At 44.1% G+C, this 7,025-nt stretch overlaps 1 long non-coding RNA gene across 23 annotated transcripts in view; it reads left to right on the top strand.

The window, feature by feature from the left end:
- Positions 1-1,113: 1,113 nt before the first annotated feature.
- The window catches only part of LOC103543527 (uncharacterized), a 102,674-nt gene continuing 96,762 nt past the window's right edge, over positions 1,114-7,025 (top strand). For 14 of the 23 annotated variants that reach the window (XR_011536477.1, XR_011536474.1, XR_011536479.1 and 11 more), the window contains exons 1-3: positions 1,187-1,297; positions 2,626-2,964; positions 3,366-3,421. This is a non-coding gene — a long non-coding RNA (uncharacterized lncRNA). Of the gene's footprint in view, positions 1,853-2,306; positions 2,478-2,625; positions 2,965-3,365; positions 3,422-7,025 lie in introns of all 23 variants that reach the window. The other 9 variants (XR_011536486.1, XR_011536485.1, XR_011536487.1 and 6 more) reach the window with 4 other exon arrangements.

The raw sequence follows: 7,025 nt of genomic DNA, 5'->3' as shown, positions 1-7,025 counted from the left end.
TCCCAAGGCCACAGCTCTCATAAGATTGGTCTTTTCTGCCAGGGTCTGGTAATATTACCTACCCTCATTATAGGCCTGGAGTGATAAAGAATCCCTACCACTACCAGTTACAGGTTGCTTCACGCCGCCACCCACGTTTTTAGAGCTTTGGTAATAGACTCTCAAGTGTCCCATTGTTTCTTGACACTTGACACCTTTCTCTTGAGGGGACCCTGACTAATATATCCCTACAACAACCCTGATCATAAACCCTGATCATGCGGGTAGGGAATTCAATCTCTTTTATTTGAGGTTGCTATCCCAGCATCTAGAATGATGTCTATTGCACAGCAGGTTTTCAATAAATGTTTGTTAAATGAACATATGAACAAATGAACATTATCTCTCCATCAGTGACCTTTATGTTAAAATCTATTATGATTGAATTAATACAGTTTGACCAGCATTTTTGTGCTTTTATTTGTAATTCGTTAAAGTATGACAAATAATTACAAATGTTAGCAAAAAGCAAGCAAACTTGTCGTTATATGCACAGAAATCCAAGATAATTAACATAAAAATTTATTGAAACCATAAGAGAATTCGGCAAGAAACAATGTTAATGTGTAAAAGCCAACAGCTTTCCTATCAAGGTCTACACCTGGAGCCCCTGTCTCCACCCTGAGTAGAACCTCCACCCTGGGCTCCAGGGGCTCTGGGACCCGGCTCAGGGGTTGGTGAATCCGGTGGCTGTAAAGGGTAGAAGCTCCCAGATTGAAAAATTATAATTTAACAGCTACATAATTCCAATCCTACATATTCAGTCGTCATGCCTTTTTTGTTTCAAAATAAAATTCCCTACTATAATTCCAAAATTTTTTCACACTTATCTATGTAACGGTAATTTTAGTTTTGTCAATATCCCATCTATACTCAAGTTTCCCCAATTTCTCCACAAATAACTTACAAAAAAATGCTATTTCAATCGTGAGCCAATAGAGAACCACCCTTTGCATTTGGCGGCAGAGTTCCAGTTTAACCCTTAACCTCTTGGGGCTCGGGTTCGGGCTCCAGCTCTGGCTCCGAGAGAACATCATTTCCCAGCTTCCTGACCAGCGGGGGCGCTGAAAGAGCGACCTCAACAGTGGCCGCCGAGGCCTACGGGAAACGTAGTCGTGACTCCTTCTGGCTCCCCGCGCGGCGCTCTGGGAAGGGGCTTCCGGGCTCCCTCTGCGCATGTGCAGCCGTAACCCCGCCTCTTCCCTCGTCTTCTGCGGACTCCGCGGGAGCCGTTAGGTGCCCGGAGTCTACTGAGAAAGTAAGGGAGCGCCCGGGGTGAGAGTGACGGGGAGCGCTGGGGGCGGGAGTTCTCGGGTCCCCGCCGTCCCCAGCGCCGTGTGTGCGCCCGGGCGGGCCCTCGGCGGGGGCGGGCGGTGCAGGACCTCGGGCTCCCGGGGCGCAGGTGCGGCGGAGCTCATCAGGAGCGGGGACCATGTGCCCGGCTCTCCTGCAGCCCGACCCGGGAAAAGCCCACGTCGGCGGCGGGAGGCCGGTTAAAACGCGGACGGGGCCCGAGTCTACGGGGCAGCCGAGCTCCGGAGCCGGAAAGGCCCGGTCAGTCCCGGCTCTGTCACCTGTGAGCAGGGGCGACAGAAGGGCCTGGGTCAGCGTGCTCATGTGGACGTGAGATTGATAGCGCCGTCTCACGGCGTCGTTTTGAGGTCCCAGTCATCGTTGTACAGTATTTAGACGAGGGCCGGGTAGGAAGCCCTGGGTAAGGGACAGCTGCTGCCATAGTTGGAAGTCAGTTTGTTGGTGTCGCTGGATTGCCTGATGTGCCCTCACGACCGCTTCCCCAGCAGCCAAGGCTCAGGTCAGTGGCCAGATGTGCTTGGTCGGGAGGTCACAGCGCGGGATTTGGGTTCAAGGGCAGATGGCTTCCCTTCAGTCTCAGGCTTTGTCTGATGTCACACCTGCCCAGGACTGGCACTGCGCCCTCCCGGCTCTTAGGAACGTGGCCTGTCCCCACATCCCCAGGGATGTAAGGGAAGGGATGTGTCATGTACCCTGGGGTTTCTAGTGTCTCTTCAGGTCCCTTGGGTCAAACAGAGAGGCCTGGCCCCTTCTGCGCTGACGGGATGTCCTTCAAGTCTGATATTGTAGTGAATTACAAGAGTCAGGCTTTGGCCCCTAAAATGAATTTATTTCCCAGATCCATGTCCCAGTTTCCTTGAACAAAGCAACCCTTGTAAGGCAGGAAGCGGGGGCCTCTGTGCAGGAGTCTTACCTGGAGGAGAGCACGCCTCTGACCTTAGACCTCTCTCCAGAGCTTCAGAGCAGAGACAGAAGAGCCCAGAAAGAGCAAGTCCTAGATTTGCAAGGTCAGAAGCCGTTCTGATCCCCATGCCCAGACTGAGCCAGACTTGGTGATGATGCCACCTTCAGGAGCCACCACACCTTGTGACAGTGGGGGGTTTGTTCATCCCTGAGCAGAGCAGGTGAGCTGGGGTGGCCCAGGGGCAGGCTGCTCAGGAAAGGCTACTTTGTTGGGGAGCTTGTGAGGGCGAGGTCCGAGGGACAGGAACAACCAGGCAGAGGGAGGAGGTTCTGGCTCTGGTCCCCTTAAATGGCCCCTGCTCTTTACAGAGGCTGCGCTGCTGTCAGACGTGTCCATCACCACATGTGACATTAATGACATCATCCTGACCTCGCAGGATCCCAGAATAATGATGCTTGAAGGATTTTCCAAAGTCATCTACTTCCAACTCTCTTGAAAACTTTAAAGACATTGGGCCTGAAAGTTTCAGTGACTTGTCCAGGGAAACCCGGTTTATGACAGAAGGAAAACTGCAGTTCCCTCTCAGATAAGTCACCAAAAGCATCTTATCAAAGGGGCCTTCTGAGAAATACATCCCAGCTGAAACGAACAAAAGTTCCTGCCTTCAAGCATCCCATCTCTTTTCTGTGAATTGTCTGTACCAAGAGGTAAATAATATTACTGAGAAAAATAGATAAATGGTACATACTGAGTATTTTTCTGCTAAGTTAATTTTAATGAAAGAATACTGTCCTATCCTTTGGTGTAGTTTAATTCAACTAATCTGTTGGTTTTTTTCTTTGTGTTAGTCAGAAGGACACGTATTATTATTAAATCAATCAAGAAAAGTTTATGTTCACTCAGTAAAAAACTGCAGTTTGTCATTGCAGAGTCACACAAAGACAGGTGGTGCTGCCTGTCCCTGATCCTCCTCGTGCCTTTTCAAGGCCCAGAGGGCCCTCTGTCTGGGGGAGGATGATCCCCAGCTGGGGTGCTGATGTGGGGAGGTGACTCTAGGAGCTGTGGCAGGTCAAATCTCAGGACCCTTGTCTTCCTTCTGTCCCCTCAGCTGAGCCACAGTTCTCTACACTCACCCAGGAGCCACAGAAAGTGAACGTCCCTCAGGTGAGCGCTTTCTCCCTTCCCCACTTTGTATTGTAAGGGATTTATAGGTTTAGAAGGATCCATGCATGAAATGGAAAAAGGACAAATGGAAATAGGTCAAGTCAATCTTGAGGGAAAATAAATCCTGTTTGACCGTTAACTGTGATGTTTGTTGTCAGCTTTTGTAGGTGACCTTGTCAGGGTAAGTAGGTTCCCTCCAGGTACCAGTTTGCTGAGATTTCATATTAGTCATGACTGTGCAATGCATTATATTGATTCCCTTTGCGCAGCTATTGAAATAACGCTATAGTTTATTTCCTTCCATCTGTAGATACTGTAAACGGTACAATGGATTTTCTGATATGAACTTGAATTTCTGTATAGACCCTAGTTGCTAAGTTGCTTCTTACATATTTTCCTAGGGCTTTTTGCTGATACTCTATTTAGGATTTTTATTTCTGATCCACAGGTTGGATTAGATTATCACTTTCTAGTTTCTCTGTCCAGTTAGGGTATCAAGGTCATAGTCTCATGAAAGAAAATGGCTCTGCTCTTTTTCTAATAATTTAGATAAAATTGTGTTACATGCAGATTTTGTGAAACTAACCTATAAATTTGGGCCTTATGGAGACTTTTTGCTTGAAGATTTTGATTATTGAATTAATTCCTTAGTCATAAGCCTATACTGCATTTGTATTTTTTTTCTTGGTATGAGTATGGTCATTACATTATCATAGAAAACTGTTCATTTTTATTTATGTTTTTCAATGTATTTTCATGAACTGATTGATAGTATTCTCTTAGGATTTCTGTCCTTTATCTGTTATATCAATAATTTTCTGTTTTGGTCAGCTTTTAAATTTTATTTTAGTATAAATCTGCTAATCAGAAAAGGACAGAATATGTTCTCGTTGGCCCAGTCTGAAACCTAGAATTTCTCGGTCTCAGGGTCTTCGCATTTTGTGCTGGCAGGGGACTCTAAACATCGGGAGTAGAGGAACAGGCCCTTGCCATATTGTGCTCTCTAGCTCTGCACAGCCCACTGTCAGCACCATTGGCTGCCAAGACTATCCTTTCTCCATTGAATTACCTTGGCACCTCTGTGGGAAGTCAACCGGCAATGTATGTATGGTCTGTTTTGGACTCTGTTCACTTCTGATGATCTGTGTTAATCCTTTTGCTAATACTACACTGTCTTGATGAGTCTCTCTTTACGGTAAGTCTTGAAATCAGGTAGTGCAAGTCTTCCAACTTTGTCCTTTTTAAAAATCATTTTGGATATTCTAGGTTCTTTGCTTCTTTATAGAAAGTTTTAAAAATCAGCTTGCCTATCTCAAAAGAGCCTGCTGAGATTTTGGGTTTGATTGCACAGATTCTATAGAATTTGTGGCATAGTTCAATTTGGGGAGAAATTGAATCTTGATCCTGAGTCTTCCGATTCATGGACACAGTATCTCTCTCCATTTAGTTCAGTAATACGGAGGGTTTGGGTTTTTATCCTTTTAAGTCAAAAGGAGTGTTTTAAGTTACAGTTTAAAAGAATAACACTGTCTGCTGTTTGAAGATAGACTCTAGTGGGGCAGTGGTGGAAGCAGGTACAATGTAGGAGGCTATTTCTGTAATCCTAGCAAGAAGTGATGATCACAGGGTGTTAGTTACTTTGAAGTGGTCAGGTTTTAGGTGTAATTGAGGTTAGAGCCAAGAGTTTGAGAGCACACATTTCCTCCCTACAACCTTGCAAATAGAGTGTGCATCAAACTTTGGGTTTTTACCAGTGTGACCTACAACTGATCTCAGTTTAGTTCTCTAAGCTTTGCTTTTCTCGTGAGTAGGTGGGACATCGTTTTTTGTTTTTAGTTCCTGATATTTCTTTGTTGTTGAACTCCTTATCCCTTACCCATTTTCCTATTAATGTGCTGATTTTAATGACTGCATCCGGTATACCCATATAGCACTTTTTCTGTGATGTAAACTGCAGAATTTTCCTACAATGTTTTGTATTTTTGTCTTACTCGTGGGTTTTTTTTGTTTTTTACCATAAAGGCATTTGATTTTTACAATGTCAAATTTAGCAATTTTTATTTTCTGATTCCTGGATTTTCAGTCGTAGTTGGGCATTTCCCACTCTAACATAAGATCATTGTTCTGTATAGTCTTCTAGAATGTGGTGTTATTTCTTGCATTTCGATCTTGAATGCATATTATTTTATCCTGCTCTCTGGTGTGAGAGAGAGATCTAACTGTCCTTTCCCAGGTGGCCTCCAACTATCCCTGTGACATTAGTGTCCATCCTTTCCTCACTCATTTGAATGACGTCACCTGTATTCAGATAGGAAGTTTACTCTGTTAATCGTTCTTCTCACCATACACTTTGTTCCGGGTCTTGCTCGCTTGAAGCTTGGACATCTTTCTGGGCTCTCATCACTGCCTTGCTCCTTCTGCCCACTTCTCTGTTTTCGTTAGATTGTGGGCTACATTGTCCTGTCTTTCTTATGTAATACAGTCTTACCCTGTGTCTTCCAGAGTTTGTTCAAATTTTCGGGTCTTCTGCTGGGACATTTCTCTGTATTCCTTTTCAGTCGTACTTTCATAGTAGGTTTTGTATTATATGTGAGTGTTTTTGGAGGCAGGGGATGTAAGTATGCGTGCTGAGTCTATTCCCTTGAACTAGGGTAATCATTTATGCTTCTAATTCTCTCTTCTTTTAATTTCCAGTGCTCTAATCTTTCTGCTTTCTCTTTCCACCATTTAGAAATTCTTTCTCAGCCTTCATGGCATGTTCATTTTCTGCTTGCCCCTTCAATTTTGCTGTTTCCCTGAATTCTGTATTTGGTGCCTTTTCTCTCTTCAGTTTCTATATCCTTTGTGAACCAGCCTTTCTTCTCTGATGACTTCAGTTAGCATCTAAATGATTAATGTCTCCGAAATTCTAATTTTCATTTTAGACCTCCCTCTCTGTTCCAAATCGTGTAACAACAGTGAAATAAATAATTCCATCTGTATGTTCCACAGGTGTTTTGAGTGTAAGTAGAAAACATCTGCCTCACTGTGATGCAACCTCTGACTCTTATTTATTCTTCTAATCCCCATGTATGGCATTAGCATCTACCCAGTTGTTTGTGCAGCATCACTGTGTTTAGCTGCACGAGAAAATAATGACCAGATTTTGCTTCTTATAAGGATTAGTTTCTCATTCATTATCTTTGTTGCTTTGTCTTAATATAGGTCCTCTCTTAAATTAAGTCTTTTGTTTTGCTGGTTAAGACCTTGTCCACTATTCATATAGAGCAATGGTTCCTAATAAGGATCAGTTTTGCTCCCCAGGGGACGTTTGGCAATGTTTGGAGATATTTTTGATTGTCATAACTGGGGATGCTACTGGCATCTGATCAGTAGAAGACAAGGATACTGATAAAGATTCTAAAATATACAGGACAGTTTTCCACAAAAATAGCACTATCTGATCCACATTGTCAGTAATGCCAAGTTGAAGAAACCCTGTTCTAGAGCATTGCTCCTGAAATATAAATCTGGTGGTGTGTAATACCTCCCTGAGCTTACATGTCTCTTCTATTGGTTCCATGTTACTCCAGCAAGATCTCCAGGCTGGGGTGTGTATACTCTG

This window comes from Equus przewalskii, unplaced genomic scaffold (assembly GCF_037783145.1).
Source record: "Equus przewalskii isolate Varuska unplaced genomic scaffold, EquPr2 contig_R1908, whole genome shotgun sequence".
NCBI classification, from domain to species: Eukaryota; Metazoa; Chordata; class Mammalia; order Perissodactyla; family Equidae; genus Equus; species Equus przewalskii.
Note: the sequence above shows the minus strand (reverse complement) of the source record. Positions and strands in the feature narration are given on the sequence as shown.